This window comes from Parasteatoda tepidariorum, chromosome 9, assembly GCF_043381705.1.
Source record: "Parasteatoda tepidariorum isolate YZ-2023 chromosome 9, CAS_Ptep_4.0, whole genome shotgun sequence".
Taxonomy (NCBI): Eukaryota; Metazoa; Arthropoda; class Arachnida; order Araneae; family Theridiidae; genus Parasteatoda; species Parasteatoda tepidariorum.
Window position 1 is genome coordinate 23,286,390 of NC_092212.1, and position 21,887 is coordinate 23,308,276.

General features: G+C 27.3%; 1 protein-coding gene across 5 annotated transcripts in view; it reads left to right on the top strand.

Moving 5' to 3' along the window:
- Positions 1–21,887, top strand: part of LOC107436851 (alpha-tocopherol transfer protein-like) — a 125,641-nt gene that overhangs the window by 88,278 nt on the left and 15,476 nt on the right. The window contains exon 1 of one of the 5 annotated variants that reach the window (XM_071185266.1): positions 14,251–14,410. The exons of 3 other annotated variants lie outside the window; for them this stretch is intronic. The gene's annotated coding sequence lies outside the window, so the exon portion shown is untranslated. Of the gene's footprint in view, positions 1–14,250; positions 14,411–20,646; positions 20,791–21,887 lie in introns of those variants that run through there. One more of the 5 variants, XM_016048668.2, reaches the window with a different exon arrangement.

Sequence of the window (21,887 nt, forward strand, 5' to 3'; positions counted from 1 at the left end):
GGGTAAGAGGGTCACTTATTTGTAAAATTTTTTTCTTATTTCAGAAACAATTTTTTTCTTTTTTTAAATCAGCAGTGGGGACAAGTGAGGGAATGACATATTGGTATATTTTAATTACCTAAAATAAATAAAAAATAAAAATTGATAATTTTATTTTTATTCTTTTGTTAGCTTGCATTCTGAAGGACACTTTCCCTGAATAATTTTTTTTCGTAAGCTGTAAAACAAACATAAAATATACTGGGGACATGAAAATGACTGTTTTTGTGAGAATGACCCATATATATATAGATATATATATATACAACAAAATAAATAAATACAAGAAAACACGAAGAAAGTTAAGAAAAACGATACAGAAACGATACTGCAAGTAAACTGAACTCATTAGATAAGTTCAAAATGAAGATAAACAAAGGAAAATTATAGACATATGAAAAAAGGGGGGAATAATAATGGAAAAAAAAAAAAAAAAGGATGACATTTTTTTAAAAAATCCGGAAGATAAAAGATATAATCTTTTCATCAGCCCACACGATTATATCCGAAACAAAACCCCTCTAGTCACACTTAATTTGCGCTTTTGTTTTCATATTTTGCAATCTGGCAATCTTGTTGCGAAAATATTTTTAAATCATTCTTGAAAAATTTCCCGTTCATTTAAGTACATCTGATTTCTCTACTCGCTTTACAGATTTTGTTTTATACTATTTTTTCTTTTACTTTATTTTCCGTTTTTACGTGTTATTTTTACTTATTGTGTTCTATTTTATTTGTTGTAATTTTTGTAAAAAAAAAAGAAATGTTTTTTTTGAGTGCTCCTCACACTATTGTATTAATATATTTTGCTTTTGCTATATTGGTACAATATCAGAAAGCACTCTTTTTTGAGCATATAATCGTGTGGGCTGATGAAAAGATTATATCTTTTATTTTGCGGACTTTTTAAAAAAATTTCATCCTTTTTTCTTCAGTTGTTTGTTATTTTTTTTTCATTATTATTACCCCCTTTTTCATATGTCTATAATTTTCCTTTGTTTTATCTTCATTTTTCATTCGAATTTTTAGCGCTCAAAGTGATTTGCATGATTGAATTCCTTTCTATATGAATACAATCATACAAATCACTATAGCAGTACTAATCTATCGTATAACAGTACAACAAAAGGTATCTATCATTAGAAGCAAGGTTTTCGCCGAAAGAAAAACCCTTCTCAAATTCATAGCTACATGAGTCAGCCTTGCGTGGTGTCAATTCTAATCAGTACAAACTGATATTTTTATTTACAAACTGATACTTTTAATATACTATATCGCTGTAAAAGTACTAATATATCATAATAAAGTTAAATTTTTTAATATATATTTATAAATCAATAAATTAGTTTGCATACATTCTATTATTAATCAAATATATTCATAGCTTATCATCGAACTATATTCAGCAAAAATTTTATTTTCAAGACATGAATTATTTGCATTATATTGTAATATTTTTTTCATTAGTTTTTAATAAAATTTATATTCTCTAACAAACTAATTATTATAGGGAAAAAATATTCCAACTCCATTTTAAACGGAAAATTTTTATAGGTGAATAACCTTAGAAAAACAGTTTTGTGGCAACAAATTAAGCATCGAAATTTCGAACGTTATCATGTCATTAGCTGTAATGAGGAAGATTTAGAGGAAGATTTTTGTAATTAGAAGCTTGAAGATATGAAATAAAAGCAAAGCGTAATCTTTATTTTCTGTTGCAAAAACATAAATAATTTAAAACTACTTTACTCAATTTTACTTTAATTGCTCCACTCAACTATTTAATCATTATTATTACTTTTAAGATCGACTATGCTATTCAAACTGCATTCATCCAATTGCATTATAACACATGTAGTTTAACTAGATAATCAAAGAAAACACAAAACAAAACCACAAAAGATATCTGCAACCCAAAACAGAATATAAGTTTATAAGTTATAAGAGAACATAAGTTAAAAGAGCATGTCTTAACTCCGAACAGAACACACGTAAAAAGATAACATATATCAGCAGAACGTGTATGTAACTCAGAACTAAAGTTAAAGGAAAACATAAGTTGATGGAACATGCCTATAACTCAGAACAGTTAGGAAGTTAAAAGAGAACGTAAGTAACCAGAGCCTGTTTTTAGCCCCTTAACGAACAGAATTTTTGAAAAAACCGGCCAGAAGTTAAAAGAGAACGTAAGTAACCAGAGCCTGTTTTTAACCTCTTAACAAACAGATTTTTTGAAAAAAAAAAACCCGGCCAAAAAGAGTTTTTTTTGCGTAAAAAAACACACTTTGGAACATTGTCTTTTCTTTTGGTGGACAATTTTGATACACTGTGCTTTTGTTCCATGGAAAAATGCTATATTCAGAGATGCCAACTGCTCCGGGCACGCCAAAATAATTTAAAAAAATGGTAAATAACTACGAAGTATATTTTGCAAGTATTTGACTATTTTTGCTTGATTTTTGAAAGGTTTAGCATGACATAAGTACTATACAGTGGTGAATGATATAAACCTACGAATTATTTAGAAATAGTGGTGGATAAAAATCTGCTAAATTGAATTTATTAAACCAAAAATCACAATTGATAAACTACCACTTTAAAATATATATTTGCTGTTTGGAGCAAGTTGCCATCTCTGTATATTTTATTTTTGAATAAATAAATGTTATAGCTTACCATCCTATGTAAATGATAAATATTAGTAAAACTATTTTCTTTCTTAGCTTCCACATTGTTATTTTCAATTCTAAATTTTATTCGAGTGTGAAAAATTATAGCAGCATAAAATACAATGCCGCTTAAATTATCTCGAGTGTCCCCCTGTTTAGCGCGCTCGAATTAACTCAAGCGCACAAGTTAAGGGGTTAACTCATAAGTTTAAAGACATAAGTTTAACATAAGTTAACATAAGTTTAAAGAACATTGTCTGTAATAGAGACTGTGCATGAAATCTGCAATAGAAGTTATTTAAAAAAATTTTGACCGCTATTCCGGACGAAATTTTTTAGCCCCTTAGTAAAAAATTAAAGTTGTTGTATCCGCAAATAGCAGATGTTTTCAAAGAATTGAACCCTACCATTACATGCGTGGTTTTACTTTAAGTATTCAAATTATAATTCAATTCATGGTGTATAAAATAAAGAAAAATATAAACGTCTTATTAATTAAATGTTAAGTACTGATCAAAACGAATTTAATTAGTGGCAATCACACTTTTGTTCTCTTTCAGAATCATGAAAGTTCTGATGGATTTTAAGGAAAATATTGTTAATTAATATGAAGTTTTGATCAGTTACAGGCATTTCAATGGCAGACGTTTTAAGAATTGAAATTTTTGATATATCCAAGGAGAATACCCAAAATTCTTCATGAAAAAGTGGGGTTTTAATGTTGTTTTTTTCCTTCTATTTACCTTCTTTCTCATTAAAATTTATTATTACTCCATCACTATTTTTAAAAGATTTCTTTGAGAGATATAAGTCCGTAAATTTCTCCCGTTTAATTAATGTGCTTACATCCACTCTCAAGTTTACTTTGGATCAAGCAAAATGCGATCATTTAATATATATATATATAATTTGGCTTCCCTTCAAATTCGAACAAGTGTTGGATTGAAACCAGATTTTTCATAAAAGGTGGATGTTTTTATTTTTTTTTAAAAAAAAGACAACCCTTTTTAGTGTAGTTGTAAAGGTTAGATAAATGTTATTTACATTTTGTATCATACTTATATCTGAAAGAATCTATGTACTTGATTGAAAAGTAAGTCAGTATTTTTAGTATTTACATCAAATGATCATAAAAAATACCTGAAGCTTTCACTTTTAATTTCATATTTTATCATACTGTAAAACAGACGCTTTATAAGGAATAAACTTGCTTTTTTTATTCAGCGCTTTTTCTTTAAGCTTTATACCTTGTACCTTCGGGAATAGTACTAATACAAGATCACTTAATATTTTATATTGCAGTAGGTTTATATTTTTTGTTATTCTATCTATTTATCTTTTCTTTGGCATATTTTAACTCAATTTATACAACTACTCATGTGTCGTAGGTGTTATTTTGTTGTCGTAGGAGTAAACTAGACAAATCTTAAACGAAATAAAAAATATACATTTTGTCTCTTTAAAAGAAAAGTTATTAAACATTTTCACTGTTGTTAACTTTAATTGTATAATTTGTTGCCATTCTAATTACGCGAAATAAAGCGATTTATGTAGATGGAAAAAGAGGCGTTAATATGATAAATTTCATTCGTAATAATTTATTACAACAAGTAACTAAAAAATGAAATCACAAATCTGCAGTTGTGGAAATATGAAAACCACAATTCTCTCAAAAGCAGAAGTAGTTAGTCACTAACATAAATATTTTAACATTTTTTATGGGAACTATTTTAACCCTGAATTCACTTATAAAAGTCTTATTTAGGCACGTTGCTTCATACAATATTAACAGTCGAGCTATCCAGCTGAAGTTCAAAAATTTTGACTAAAACTAAGGGCCCGCTAAGGGAATAAAGGGACTAAAACTAAGGGAATGAAAAGTTTGTTTCGTACTATGTTTCCTTATCGCAATAAGTAGGCCACCATTGGATAAAAAAAAATTCCTTATCTATAAGGGAAAGTTTTATGAATTGTCAAAAGGCAACGAAATGGTGAAGAACTCTTACTATTTTGAATTATGGAGTTGAACACAATTATGAGCCCTTATTGAAAAAGTAAACGGAAACACACTTTCCTCACATTTTCTTAAAAAAATAATTTGGTTAATTGGTTAAAATAGTTTAATTTCATTTCTATAAAAAGAGTAAAAATAAATTAAATAAATATATCACTCTTTTTAAATTTAAGTCTGCAAAGTGCCGGAAAAGAAATATTAGGGCTTTTATGTTTTGAAAAATTTGATATTTTCTAGTTTTGAGAACTGCTTGACTCTTATACTATGGCAATTCAGTAATGTCATATCAAAATATAAATATTTTATTAAATCTATGTATTATGGTTGATACTTAGGGGAGAGTCGGGTAGCCCCGCGCTCACTTAAGGAGTACTGCTTATATTTCTGTATAATATTGAGTAATAATCAATATTTTTGTATGTTTCTATTGTTTTATCATCTAATTAAATAATGCAAAAAGAATAAACCAAAAAAAGAATAGTTTAACTTAAAAAAATAGAAATTTTAAAAAACATGTTTTTCAGCTCTTTTCAAAATGTGTTGGGTAGCCCCGCCCAGTTACAAAAATTATTTTGTTTTTTGACTGTTTTTTCGGATGTAAATGAAATTGACCAATGCATTGACAATAGGTAAACCTCGTTTATCATTTTTATCACAAAATTATTTTATTTATTACATATTTATGTACTTTTAGTGCATTCTATAATTTAATAACAATCATTTAATAACAACAATATTTGTTGTTAAAAATGGATGTAACATTCAAATTTGAAGCAATAAAATAATAATCTTTGCAACCGTACATTTATCGACGAAATAAAATTGGTCGTTGATACCCGACATTCATGTGAGCGGGGCTACCCGAAATCCAATTTTTTTGTAAATTTGTAATTACTCGAACAATTTTTCACATATAAACTTCTTTCTTTGTGCAAATTAAACTTAAGACTACATACTTTAATGCTGTATGTATAGAAAAAATTATTTTTTTAGTATTAAAATGAAGTTTAATCGAAACATTCAACCAATTTTTCTTAATTTCATGACTACTGTATTCAACATATTTTCAAAACTATTGTTTACCATGTTAACAGCTGCATAAATACTTGAAACTTTGAAAATAATCTTTTTTTAATATAACAATTTATGCCCGATGGCCCATTGAGTTGAAAAAATATTCTATACATATGAAATTGACAGTGGGCGGGGGTACCCGCTGGGCGGGGCTACCCGACTCTCCCCTACGTCTCATTTCCACATAAATAAATATCAGTTATAAAGTAATACAGGTACCAGTTTTTATCTCTTTGAAAAAATGTTTAAAGGTACGCTAGCCTCTAGTAAGGTCATTATCTTATGTCTTTGATAAGATAGCTCTCTTCTGAGAGCTTGCCAGGTCTTAGTCTAAGGCAGTGTTCCTTAACCTTTGTGATATAATGGACCCCTTTTAAAATTTTTTGAAATGTCACGGACCAACCCCCTGTGAAAAAAATAATTGCAAAAAACGTCAATTATTAGAAAACATTTAATTTTATTATTTTAGTAGTATACAAAATTTTTAAAATTAAAATTTTTAATGTGAAGGTTGCTGCTGCTTTTCCTTACTTAACAAATTGAATTGGGGGATGGTTTTCAACAAAGCAAACGGGCATATCATTTTCAACATTCAATCGATTTCGATGTTATGTTTTTATTGTCACAATTGTGGAAAATCCCGTTTCGCAAAGATACACTGTAGCAAACGGAATTATAGCTGCCATATCTCGCTTTACAAGCAATGGGTAGGTTTCCAAACGTTTTAAAAATTAGGAGTAGTCAGCGGACCCCCAAAATATAACTCATGGACCCCTTAGGGGTTCATGAACCACAGGTTAAGAAACCCTAGTCTAAGGGCATCAATTGCCATTTCGCTTATTGTTAAACATTTTTGTTTAAGATAAATTAGTATGAACAACAATTAAAATAAAGAACAATCAATTTTTTTAAATAAGTATTTTATTAAAAATCAGTTAAATCGTTTTGTTTCTAATACATTTTTTAATGACAAGCCTTTCAATCAAAGGAAATAAATGAGTTAATACTGCTTCAGCGAAAACTTCGAATATGAAAAATATCAAATAAAGTAACTATTAGGGACACGTATTAAAGATTTGTTGATAGATTTTCTACTTTCTATTCCGAAATATTTAGAAGCAGTAACAATTATATAGAGATAGTAACAATTATATAGTAATCATGACTCTTTATAAAATAGCACGAAACTTCGTTTGTATTTTTTTCATTGCATTTTTAATAGCTAAATTATGTGTTTTCTATTCTCTTAACCATCTCATTCTTTTTATAGATACCATTCAGTTTAATTCGTTAAATTTTGGAAAATTTGTGATTTCTACTTCATTTCAATATTTAAAAAAGTTTAGCTTTCACAACTTTTCCTTTTCTTTTTATACTTCAAATGTTAGCAATTTTTCAAAAACTTTATTGTAATTAAATCTTTAACGTACTAATGACGTTGATAAAATGAAGATTATTTAAAAAATTGCTATTTTTTGCATTAGTAATTTTAATTCCAAAAATAAAAATGTCTAGTAAATCGAATAAAAACGTGAAAAAGCACGCGTAAGACGATCAGGAAACATAAAAAAAAATATCATGCATTTTTATTCAAATTTCGCCAACTTTTGGTTAACTTAAAAATAAAAAAAAAGTTACGTTATAGCATTTTTGGCCTTTGAACAAATAATTTTGTTTAAAATTACGCTTCGATAACCCCAGAGAAAAGTGTTTCAGATTCTAGACGCAAATAATAAATGAGTTTAGTAACTTTTATTCCAATAAAAATGTCAAGTAAATCGAATAAGAACGTGAAAAAGCACGCGTAAGACGATCAGGAAACATAAGTAAAAAATATCATGCATTTTTATTCAAATTTCGTCAACTTTTGGTTAACTTAAAAATAAAAAATAAAAGTTACGTTATAGCATTTTCGGCCTTTGAACAAATAATTTTGTTTAAAATTACGCTTCGATAACCCCAGAGAAAAGTGTTTCAGATTCTAGACGCAAATAATAAATGAGTTTAGTAATTTTAATTCCAATAAAAATGTCTAGTAAATCGAATAAAAACGTGAAAAAGCACGCGTAAGACGATCAGGAAACATAAATAAAAAATATCATGCATTTTTATTCAAATTTCGTCAACTTTTGGTTAACTTAAAAATAAAAAAAAAGTTACGTTATAGCATTTTCGGCCTTTGAACAAATAATTTTGTTTAAAATTACGCTTCGATAACCCCAGAGAAAAATGTTTCAGATTCTAGGCACAAATAATAAATGAGTTTTTAAAAATAAACACTTTAACAAAAGAGTTATTCAATGGCATTTTAATACTGTCAGCACATTTTTACAGACATCAACAACGAATCTACAGACAAAATTGAAATGAAGTGTAAGAGATATGAAACCTGTGCAAAGTGGAATTTAAAGTTCAATGTACGATAAAATTATTTATCTTGGAAGAGTGGATAACTTACCTTTTCTTTGAAATTTTTTAAATATCAGTATATTTTATCTATTTATGGAAATTTAATCAACATAGCGACTTATACATAGAGATCATTCCCTTAAGGTCTTAACTTTTGAAGGACTTTTGAAACAATTCTCCATAAAACATCTAAGTTTTATCTATGAAACATTCATTACTATATAATTAACATGTTAATTTATGAAACATTCATTTATTATCATATTAAACATTCATGAGAGAAATTAGTTGTAATAATAGTAAATTTTTTTTACTAAAAACGTTTAAAATCATAAGCGGGAAATTTTTTTTTATTGAAATCTTTACGCGTTTCGGTGTTTTAATGGTACGCCTTCATTAGTAGGATAAATGGCAGGATGGTAAAACTGAGATGATTTAATTCGAGATAAGTTACGTCATACGTCATGTAATTAACATGCTAATTCATAAAACATTCATTTACTATCCTTATTAAACATTCATGAGAGAAATTAGTTATAATAATGGTAATTTTTTTTTACTAAAAACGTTTAAAATTATAAGCGGTGAAATTTTTTTTTATTGAAATCTTTACGCGTTTCGGTGTTTTAATGGTACGCCTTCATCAGTAGGATAAATGGCAGGATGGTAAAACTGAGATGATTTAATTCGAGATAAGTTACGTCATACGTCATGTAATTAACATGCTAATTCATAAAACATTCATTTACTATCCTTATTAAACATTCATGAGAGAAATTAGTTATAATAATGGTAATTTTTTTTTACTAAAAACGTTTAAAATTATAAGCGGTGAAATTTTTTTTTATTGAAATCTTTACGCGTTTCGGTGTTTTAATGGTACGCCTTCATCAGTAGGATAAATGGCAGGATGGTAAAACTGAGATGATTTAATTCGAGATAAGTTACGTCATACGTCATGTTATTAACATGCTAATTTATAAAACATTCATTTACTATCATTATTAAACATTTATGAGAGAAATTAGTTGTAATAATGTTAAATTTGTTTTACTAAAAACGTTTAAAATCATAAGCGGTAAATTTTTTTTATTATTGAAATCTTTATGTGTTTTGTTGTTTTAATGGTACACACATTCATCAGTAAGACAAATGGCAGGATGATAAAACTGAGATGATTTAATTCGAGATAAGTTACGTCATACTAAAGCGATATTGTCGGACTAAATAATATCTGTTTTACCATTTCTGCATTTCATCTTACTGATGAAGATGTACCATTGCGACATTGAAACAAGTAAATTATTTTTAAGTATTTAAAAATTATTTTTTTTTTACCATTTGCGATTTTAATCGTTGTTTTTTAATAAAAATTTAATTCATAACAATCATAAAATTTCACAGTTGTCCGTTGATGAAGATACTTATTAACAAACTTCGAGTCTGTTTTGAGTTTCAGAATGTTCCAAGAGCATTTGGCAACAACTTTGACTTAAAAAAGTTTTTCCTTTAGCAGCATATTAAAACGCTAACAGTGTGAATTTTAAGATTGTTTTTCGAAGGAAATGTCGGTATTCTGCGAATAATTAGCTATTTTTATAACTGTTGCAAGTTTGAACTGTGATTCATGCCATAAAAGTAAATATTTGCCCACTTGTCAGCCCTCTTTGTACCAGTTATGAAAATCTGACCAAATGTCAATTTGAGGAAAAGATACAATATTGTAAAACTAAAAAGCGTTTACAGTCTAATTTCTTAGTATAATAGAAGTATCTAAATTAAGTAAGTTTCTATAAGTTTATAAATATGATTACTTGGCGGAATCAAACCCGGGAGTAATCAGTGGAGCCGTGGTGGCTCTGGAGATAAAGCGCTCGCCTCCCAATGAGGTGACCCGGGTTCGATCCCAGCGACAGCTGGTATATGCGAATTCCGCACCCGGATCGCACCGACCACCATGCTGACGTAAAATATCCTCAATGGTAGACGGATCATGGGTTAGAGTCCTCTTGCAGTCAGGCTAACCGTGGGAGGTTCTCGTGGTCTTCCTTTCCATGTAATGCAAATGCCTGTTAGTTCCATCAAAAAGTCCTCCATGAAGGCCAATTTCTTCCAGCACTTGATCCAGGAGTTCCCTTGCCTTCTGGATTGGGTTCAAAATTACATTAGTATTCGCAAACCCAAAAATTGGACCGACTGTTCAACAACGCTTATATAATATAAAAATTTTAAAAAATATCTGCATTGTCTGGGTTTATCAAAAGTTTAAAATTTTTAAAAATTTCATTACTTTTCGTCTAGGCTCTAATCTAATCTAGGCTGAAATATCTCGCCGAATTGGAGATTTAAAAATAAATTTAATAATTGTTTATATGTGTAAGCTATTTATTTGTTCTGCAGTCCAGGTATTTTTTTTTACGGAGCGATACTATTTAAATAGTGTTCCTTGTAAAAGACACACTGTGGCTTTTTATTTTACTTCATGGAAGATTTTCAAAGAGCCTACGTCACTGTTGACAAAGGGAAGTACGTCAGGTGTTGTAGATTTATAGGACACGCCAAGTAAAAGTTGGCAGACAAGAATTAATCTATATTTTCTCACGCTCAAGGAAGAGAAAGATACCTACAAACTTTAAAGTTAATTTACTCATCTTATTTATTAAATGTCAACCAGTCCCTGCATTTACCCAGGTCTTTTGACAATCCCTAGCCAAATTATTAGACGCGCTATAAGATTCTATGAAAAATCTGAATAATCAGGTGATGCACTATACAGCATTATTGTTTTTACGCTGATAAAACCAGTTGACACTTGATTATGTTCGTGCAGCAATTGGATAACATTGTAATGCAATACGGTAAAAATAAACACAAATAGGAAGTGTACAAAAAATCTCCCGAATAAAAACCCATTCCATTTACGTTTAAATATAAAAGTATTGCATATGAACTGGTACAAAACATGCTATTATTAGAACACTACAGTGAGTCAAATATTTTGGTCTAATTATTTAAATATACTAATATAATACCTGATATAATAAATATTCCATATTAAAGTAATGTATCGTCTAATTTTTTCAATCATCGGATTTATATTATATATCGTCTAAAACCAATTGATGCACGAAAGTAAACAAGTGTAAGCCGGTTTATAAATAACTAAACTAAACTCAGTGGCGCGACAGCCCAAAGAGGGCCAAGGCCTACTGTGCCCATCTCAGTTTACTTGACCTTGGGCTCTGGGGTGCTGGTGCAGATGTTCCGGTCAGGTGGTCAGCCGAACCGGATCCCCCAGTGTTTAGTTCCCAAGCATGCTTGGTACTCATTTATCGACCCACTGAAGGGAAGAAAGGCTGAGTCACCCTTGCCCGGACCGAGGATCGAACCCAGGACCTGTGGCACCGGGCTTCATAAGCCGGTTTCAGTCGCGTAAAAAACAATAAAGCTGTATAGTATCACCTGATAATTAAGATTTTGCATGGAATCTTTCAGAGTCTAATAATTTCGTCAGGGACTGCAAACATTTATTTTAATATTACAAATTGCAAGTAGTTTTCAGCCGTTTGAAGGAGACAGTAAAAACCTAGTATCACAGTGACAGATTTACATATATTAGTATATTAGATGCCCACAGTATTTATTGCTACAGTGCCAGTAGTATCCATTAACGCAATTAAACATCACTGGCTTCAGTAGCACTGGATACGATGGCAATTTTTTACGAAGTGGATAGAAACTGATTTTTATTACAATTTTCTAAATTCCTTTGAAATAAAATAAACCACGGGATAAAATACATAAAAAACAATAACCATAATAGTAACCTCAATTAAGTAGCTACCTAATATACATAATAACCTCGAAATAGCGTTTTCAGCATTACATTTGTTTACAATAACTAAAATGTACCTCTCATCCATTTGCAGTGCAATTTTGCATTCTTATTCATAGGGAAACTTTCCGTAAATTTCTCGGTTTCCCCTTGAAAAAATAAATAAATAAAAGAGATGAAAAAACCACCAGAAATAGCCTTTTCGCTTTAAATTAAAAAAAAATAGTAGCTAAAAATTACTTTTCAATCACCTTCCAACGCAGTTTAAACTCTCACTTGCTGACATTGCTTACAGAAATTACTCTGAGCTTCATCCTCCCCCCCATAAAAACAATTTTAAATTTTTACTCATAGGAATTGTTGCCAGAAATTGCCATAATCTGCCCCCTATCCCAAATCAAAATCAGTTATGAATCCTTGCTGTACTGATGACTCCAATCAATGTTATTAATTTTATTCAAACAGTAGCGCCGAGCACATGTTTGCACATAATAGTTTTTAAATATAACTAATAAAAAATATTTTTTTCTATAAAACGAAATGTTAGAGGGACCGGAAAGTAATGTTGTTTCGGTGCATTTGATATCTGTTATCAAGATTTTATTTTTAATAAACAATGTATTTATTCATCCTCGTTAGCAACAATCTTTCAATGCTGGATCGAAAATGAATCGAAAAAAATGAATTGGTTTTTAAGACTAACGAATATTTAATAAGCCGAAACGACGTTACTTTCCGGTCCCCTAATATTTGGAATAACAAATTATTTATTTTATCAATATCGTTTTTTATGACTTCTAAAATATTAAAATAAACCATACGGAAAAACAAATATTTTTAATTCTTCATCAATTCTATGATCTGTTTTCTGAATTGATTCTATGTTTGCATCATAATACATTTTAAGCACATTTTTAAGTTGTTTGTTTATATGTTTGTTGAATAAATAATGTATTATAGTTTTCTATTTTATCAAGGTCGCTTTTTTATGATTTCTAGTATATTAAAATAAACCATATGGAAAAACATATATTTTTATTCTTCATTAATTCTGTATCTGTTTTCTGAATTGATTATATTTTTACATCATAATACGTTTTAAGCACATTTTAATGTTGTTTGTATATATGTTTTTGAATAGCAAGTTTTCTATTTTATCAGGGTCGTTTTTCTATGACTTCTAATATACTAAAATAAACCATATGGAAAAACATATATTTTTATTCTTCATTAATTCTGTATCTGTTTTCTGAATTGATTATATTTTTACATCATAATACGTTTTAAGCACTTTTTAATGTTGTTTGTATATATGTTTTTGAATAGCAAGTTTTCTATTTTATCAAGGTCGATTTTTATGATTTCTAGAATATTAAAATGAATCATATGGAAAAACATACATTTCTATTCATCATCAACTCTGTATCTGTTTTCCGAATTGATTATATTTTTGCATCATAATACGTTTTAAGCACATTTTAATGTTGTTTGTATATATGTTTGTTGAATAACAAGTTTTCTATTCTATCAAGGTCGTTTTGATTTTTTAATATATTAAAATAAACCATGTGGAAAAACATATATTTTCATTCTTCATCAATTCTGTATCTGTTTTCCGAATTATTTATATTTTTACATCATAATACATTTTAATGTTGTTTGTATATATGTTTGTTGAATAACAACTTTTCTATTCTATCAAGGTCGTTTTGATTTCTAGAATATTAAAATAAATCATATGGAAAAACATATATTTTTATTCATCATTTCTATACCTGTTTTCTGAATTGATTATGTTCTTACGTCGCAATACATAATAAGCACATTATATTATCAATGTCGATTCTTATGATTTCTAGAATATTAAAATAAGTCATATTGAAAAACAAATATTTTTATTCATCCTTTCTATATCTGTTTTCTGAATTGATTATATTTTTACGTCGCAATATATTATAAGCACATTTTTATGCTTTTTTTTTGTTCGGATAGAACGAAATCTTTTCTATCCTTTTTATTTTCTTTCGAAATGCTTGATATTGTTTTTGAAATAAGAATGTTTTTTTTTCTGATATGGTTCCAAAGATCAAACATTCAACGTAATTTTTATTGAAAGAAAGTATTAATTATGTAACAATCACGAGACCACATGTTTCAGGTTCAATTTTTTTTTTTTGCTTAAAAGATATGCATTTCCGGCGATAAAAACTGTTTTGCTTCTCTACCTGTTGTAATCGTTAGTTATCGATGAATAGTTCTTGATAATATTGAAACTCTTCGTCATATAAACCAGACAGACTATAATTTTCACTATTCACTATTTTTTAGATTCTATATTGCTTATTAGAATTTAGAAGTAAAGAACAAGAGGTAAATTAAATATCATTTCTCCTTTTATTAACTTTAGATGGAATTATAAATTACCAGTTGATATATGATTTTAATTATTTATTTATAACTGAAAATTCGGTAAATCGAAATATGATGCACTTAGTATATAAATAAAAACTAGAGGAACATTTAAAAATATATCTCCCTTTATTAATTTCAGATGAAAAAATAAGTACCAGTAACTTTAATTTTAAATATTTATTTATATTTTAAATCTTATTTAATCCAAGCAAAATATACATACATAAATTCGCAAAAACTACTGTTAATACATTTTATTGGTTTTACAAATGAAATGTAATTAATTAATTAAAGTTACACTAACTTGAGACTAAAAAATTGTTCAGGAGTACTCCGTGTTGTTTTAAAATGTTCAGGAATCCAAGCATAGAGTTTTAATAATTTCAGATTGAAAAATCAAATATTAGTTTATTTAATTCGGAATATTTTGAATATAATTTAAAGCCTTTATTTATTTTCAACTGTGCTATGAAATTTGAACAAACTGTTTAAAATTAAGGTATAAGAACTATAATTTATTTAGTTTCTGAGTTAATTGAGTAGGTTTATATAAATATAACTCATTAATTTTGTATAGTTGTAGTTTTACTAACATTAGATTGAAGCATTGTCCATTAGAACTTTAGATTGCTGTATAATGTTTAGAAGTTAAAACTTACTAGTAGTGTCTATATAATCTGTTTTACAGCATGCAGTAATTAGTTTAGAAAATAATGTACCATTTCATTTAATTTTAAATATTTATTTATAATTTAGATTCCGTGAAATATTTATTTTCCCAGACTTAGTTCTTTCACAAATATTTGTTTTTTCACTCAAATTTAGACCTAGCTTTTAGCTATTTTAGCTATTATTCCTCCCTCCTCCCGACCCCTAATTAAAATCAATTTAAATAAATAACCTCAGGGTTAGGAACTATGTTTAAAATCCATCAGTCAGTAAGACTTTATTTTAAAAATAACCTTGAACTGATTGTTAAGAAGTAAAGTGTAAGAAATACACTTTCAAAGTTAATTACAAGTAATTAAAGTTAGTATATTGATATACATAATTCATTAATTAAATACAATTATAGTTTTGTTGACTTACCAATATATAAAAATTGCCTTCAAATACTTCATATTGTTATAAAATGTTCTGAAGGTCAAGCTTTTTAGTTGTATATATTATGAGTTTACTAGCTTTTAATTGGAAAATATTTAATTTTAAATATTTAAATAGGACTTAAAACAACATTTACTTTTTAATTACGTTAGAACAACTTTATTAGAAGTACTTAGCGTGTACATTAAAGAACTAAAAATAAAGTAGTTAATTAGTTAAGTGTGAACTATTGTTTATTTGTTGTATTTAGTTATAATTTTATAGAGATCATGAATTTTTTTCCAGAAATATTTTGTATTGCTTTAAAAGGTATAGTAGTTCAAACATAATAATTGTGTACATTTATAAATTTACTAACTATAGATTGAGAATTAAATATCAGTTTATTTAATTTTGAATATTCATGTATAATTTAAAAACAAAACTAATTATTGAGAAGTAAAGTGTAAGAACTGTAGTTTATTAAATTTAAGTTGAAAATTATTCAAAAGCACTTAATGCTGTTATAAAATCTTTAGAATTTAAAATATATTAGTAGTATACATAAATATGTTTACTAATTGTAGATTGAAAAATAAAATACTACATAGTTTAATATTTTAAATATTTATGTACAATTCAAAAAATTCTCTTTTGTACAAATGTGTTTGAATCACCGTTTTTTTAAGAAAGGTTAAGAATTAAAGTTTATTGAGTTCTACAGTTTATGCTTTTACAGCTTATTAAATGTAAATAAAAATTAGCATAATAAAAATTAGTTATAAAAATTAGAAAAATAAAAATTTGTTATAGCTTTACAAAATTTAGATTGAAAAAACGCTTAAAAGTACTTTAGATTGTTGCAAAATGTTTAGAAGTATTTTGTTGTTGCAAATAAAGTTAAATTTGGAACCCTGTTGTAGTAACATTAGTTACACTGTAAAAGTACATTTATATTGATTTAGAAAAAAATTTAATTTGACCTAGAATTTTAATTTAAATTTAATTCTTGTGTTCGAGTTCTATCATACAAATGGGTTAGAAAAATATTTATAGAGATGCGTTATACTGTTTTATAAGAATTACAATCTCTATTCTAAAAAAAAAAAAACATATATTTTTTGTTTTTTGACTAATTCGAAAGTCTGGTGAATACTAAATTTGTACCAACTGAAAAGATAACACGGAAAAAAATCCAGTATATTGTAAGTGAAAGAAAGAAAAAATCTGATAAAAATTGTAAACTACGATCAAAATTGTTCGTGTTTGAAAATAAAAAGAAAAAATTCGAAAACAAAATGTTAAACAGAGTTTTTGTTTTATAATTGTTTTCTTTCCTTTTGCTTTATTTTTTTAATTTTTTTTTTTGCTTTCCTTTTTTTCAACTTAATTTTAACAAATATTTTATAAAGATGCTAGGTTATGTAATGAGTAATGCAGTTTTTTATGCGAAATTATTTATTTTGAATTATAATTTAAACAAGCTGTCTTTAAAGATAATATTTTCCTATTTTTTATGAGAGAGCATTGCAAGATTTTTAAGGTGTTTAATGAAACACAGAAAACTACACAAAGTTTGCTGATTATGATTTTAGAAAAACAGCGTTTACTGTTGACTCCACTTTATAAACATACCATCAATTGCTAATACGGATTTAAAAAACAATAATTCTAGAAAATTCTTTATATGTACTTAATATTTTCTTTCATACATAATGTGTTAGATTATTTTAAATATCTAGTAAATTATGTATTAAAAATTATTATAAATGTTATATTTCAAATAATGATTATTATGTTTCTAATTATTATTATATTTCTTCTTATTATTATGTTTCTTCTTATTATTATGTTTCTTCTTATTATATATCTAATTATTATTATTTTTCTAATTATTAATATGTTTCAAATTATTATTATATTTCAAATTATTTAATAATAAAGTTGAATAAAGCTGCGATACTTTGAGTATATCATCTGTAAAAACCTTATTTACTGTAAAATACATTTTTATCGTAAAATATTATGCCTTAATTTTTACAGTAACATTTGTATAATTAGAGTGATTCAGTGATTTTACTGTAATTATTACTGTAAAAATTATGGTACATCCAGAGTTTTTGCTCTGTAACTCACGTTCCATTAAAAAGTTTTTTTACTGAAAAAGATAAGTCATAAGGTAAAAAGAGTGCCGGTGCTTTTTATCGTAATTTGATTCGGAATTTTTTACAATAGTAGTAATAATTATATTAAAAATTAAAATGCATTTTGGAGAGCATTTGCTTACTCGGAAATGACCCTGAATTGGCGTAATTTTTAAAAAATTCTTGTCACCGTGAAAAAAAAAAAGGTTTTTGAAAGAAAAGTTTTAATTATTTTGTCATTGTCATTCCCAGCCGTATTTTTCTACTTATTTTTAATTTTCTTCCTCAAAAATTATTTTTGTTATTCCTTTTCTGAAAGACAATCGTTTGGAAAACAATTTTGAAAAATTGCGTAGTCATCTTTTACCTGAACCAATTTGCCCTTTTTTTCTCTTCCTAATTATAAGTTGTTGCAACAATTTTATACAAATATATTCGTTTTACAATGATATAATATCTTAGTAATTATAAGATTCGAAGCCATAAAACCGGATCGGAAAACATAAATTCCCTAAAAATATACAGAGTACATTTGTAGAGTTCTTCAACTTCGATCTCTGTTATTGGAATATTCTAGAATGTTATCATAGTTTCAAGGTAAACAACAACATTATCCCTTGTTTTGTGAATCGAAATAATTCTGTCAAAAAATAAAATATTTTTTTCCTTTTCTAGAACGTTCAACTGAAGTTAATTGTTCAATAGGAGAGCCGCTATCACTTTCATTGTTGGCCTTGAAACAGATTTTTCAGTTCATCAACCATCTTTTTTTTCTAATCAAAACCTAAATCGTCTCATATCAAAAAATAATAATTTGGAATTTTTCATATCTGTCAGCCGAGGAAATTCCTTTCGAAGAATAATAAATAAATAAATAAACGGACATGATTCACAATTACAATTATGCCCTGAAGTAAAATGGACTTGTGAACGGTGTGTGTGCTTTTTTCTAATTTTAGGTTGCAGCGAATGTTTTTTTTTTAAAAAAAATTGAAAATAAAACTAATTTTTTAAACACATTGTTTTTTATTTTTATATTTAAATTTTCTTTTTAACAACTACTGCATGTCAACAACAACAAAAAGAAACAGAACTGGATGTTCCATATTACCAAATATGAATATCTGGTTTAAAGAAAGTTAAATTCTAAACACATTTTTAAATTTTTGTATCATCATCGGTTATTTTAGTGAATGCACTTTTTATGATTATATCCCGACATCGATAATAATAATAATTTGGATTTTTTCGTATCTGAGTGAGGAGAATATTTCTTTTCAAGAATTAAACATACGGTAAAAAATAAAATGTAAACATAACATGTATGTAACATAAATGTAACATAAAATGTAAAATTTTGCACTGTAGCAATGTGCATTTAATGCATTTTTCTTTTTGCTACTTTAAAATACATCGCAGACATTTAAAATACGTAGAATGATATGTAGAATATGGATACGTAGAAGATCCGACAAGTAATAATAACACGGGGGAACAAAATTTTTGTCGCATTTGTGCAAGTATTTGATCCTACCCAATTTGGGTGGGGGGATTTAAATTTTAAATAAGTTTTGTTAAGAAAACTAAAGATTTTTTTCAAAATGATATTTGTAATTAATTAATAATTTTTTTTTTGTCTAAATGTATAAGTTTTTTTCTTCTTTTTTTAATATCTGTCGTTGAACAGCCAATCGAATTTTTGGGTTTCCGACTACTGATGTTCAACTACGTTGCCTTGTAATTTTGAACCCAATCCAGAAGACGATGGAACTTCTGGGTCAAGTATTGGACGAAATTTGCTTTCGTTCAGGACTTTTTGATTGACCTAACCCTCATTTGTGTTACATGGAGGGGAAGACCACGGGAACATCCCACAGTTAGCCTGACGTCAAACTCTAACCCATGATCCGTCTGTCACTGAGGATATTTCACGTCAGCACTGTGGTCGATGCAATTAGGATGTGGAATTCGCATCGATCAGCTATCGCTGGGATTCGAACCCACTTCACCTCATTGGAAGGCGAACTCTCTATCCCATGTACAAGTTTATAAAGAGCTTATAGGTTTATATATTTACATGCTCGATAGGAAAACTAAGGGGTAACTATGGATGCTTGATCGGAATTTTTGCATGCACGGGCATGTCTAGCATTAGAAATGTCAATCACTGATTAAGAAGTTGTGTTAGGTGATATCAGAATTGTAATATCAAAATTTATGATCAGACAATATCGGATTTCTCGATTTGTGGTGACATCTTTAACTAGTTAATTAATCTTCTGATTAATTAATTATTGACTGACTGATTAATTAATTTTCTAATTATAAATTATTAAAATTTATGATCAGACAATATCGGATTTCTCGATATCTAGTGACATCTTTAACTATTCAATTAATCGTCTGATTTATTAATTATTGACTGACTGATTAATTAATTAATTATCTAATTATAAAATATTAAAATTTATGATCAGACAATATCGGATTTTTCGATATGTGGTGATATTTTTCCCATTCAATGAATTCTTGTAATTTTTTACAATTATCAATATTTTCATTGTCCAAATGAAATTCATCAACTCACACGATAATATCTGATTCTATAATTATCGTTATCAATAATATTAACGTATTCGATATTTTGCCATATTGGTCCAATATTCGATGTTTACGGTAAGGCGTGATATTCAAGATGCGTCTGGAGAATCTATTCTAAAAATTATTGACATTGCGGTGTTAAAAAATATGGATTTTTTACGATACAGCGAACTATTGCCTAACTTAACACTGAAAAGGTTACAAAATTAGTTACAAGAAAACAAAAACATCTTGCTTAAATCAATCTTTTGTGCGTGTTTTTGACCTATTTGTCTAAGTTCGCTTACCCCAAATTGTATGCTTAAAAGATAATTATCATCGATGATGATATTTTTTTTGTGGAATCAGAAATTTAGCTCTGACGCTCTTTTTATCTCATTTACAAGATGATGTAACGTCATTTTCATAGATATTTAATGCAACGGCATATATGTCTTCATATTAGATGCATGTCTTAAACGTGTAGCTGCGATTATCATGATTTATTGAGCATTCTGGAGTTACTTTAAAGTAAGTTTTTCTTTAAATTAATTTAATTATTTTAGAATTAATTAGCAAGGAGAAATGTTGTTACGATTTGTATCTTTATAGATTTATTTGTTGGTTTTATGAATGCAATCTGAAAAGAGAATTGGAAATATTCCATGTAATATTGTAAATTAATAAAAGCTCTTTTTTTCGTCTTCGAAGAACTAATTATAGATCTGTGTTTTACAATATTACTTTTTCTTATAATTAAAAATATTGATGTTGGTATAATGATTTACTGAGCATTTTGGTATAAATTTAAGGTAAATTTTTCTCTACATTAATGCGAATTATTTTAAAATTAATAAGCAAGTAAAAATGTTACGATTTTTTAATATCGATTTACTTGTTGGTTTTTCGATTGCAATGCGAAAAAGAAATTGGAAATATTTTTTATGCAATATATTGCAAAATTAAAAAAAAGCTGTTTACTTGTATTCAAAGAATAAATTATAGATTAATATTTTATGATATTACATTCGCTCCTTTTAAAAAATGTTGATGTTGAAGTCATGAGTCATTGAGCATTTTGGAATTGATATAAGGTAAATGTTTCTCTACAAATACTAATTTCTTTAGAATTAGTAAGTAAGTAGAAATGTTGCTTTTTTTTATATAGATTTATTTCTTGGTTACTGAGTGCAATCCAAAATCGTTCAATATTGTAAATTTAAAAAAAAAAAGCTCTTTTACTTGTATTCAAAGAATTAATTATAGACTAATATTTTATGATATTACTCTTACTTCTTATTAAAAATATTGATGTTGAAATTGTGATTCATTGAGCAAATTGGAATTAACGCATAAAGGGATAATTTTTCTTCCCCAGAGAAAATATTGTTTGCATTTGTTTTAGTTACATATTGTTTACATAACCTTCTTTATACTTTAAGATTCGTTTCAGTAAAACATAATAATACAGAAGGAAAATTATTTAGATTTTTTCCACTTAAATTAAAATCCTTAGATATCAAGGATAATTATTTCATAAGTGGTATTTATTCTTCCTTTCAGTTAAATATTGTTTACATTTGTCTTAGTTACATATTGTTTACGTATCTTTATTTACATTAAAAATT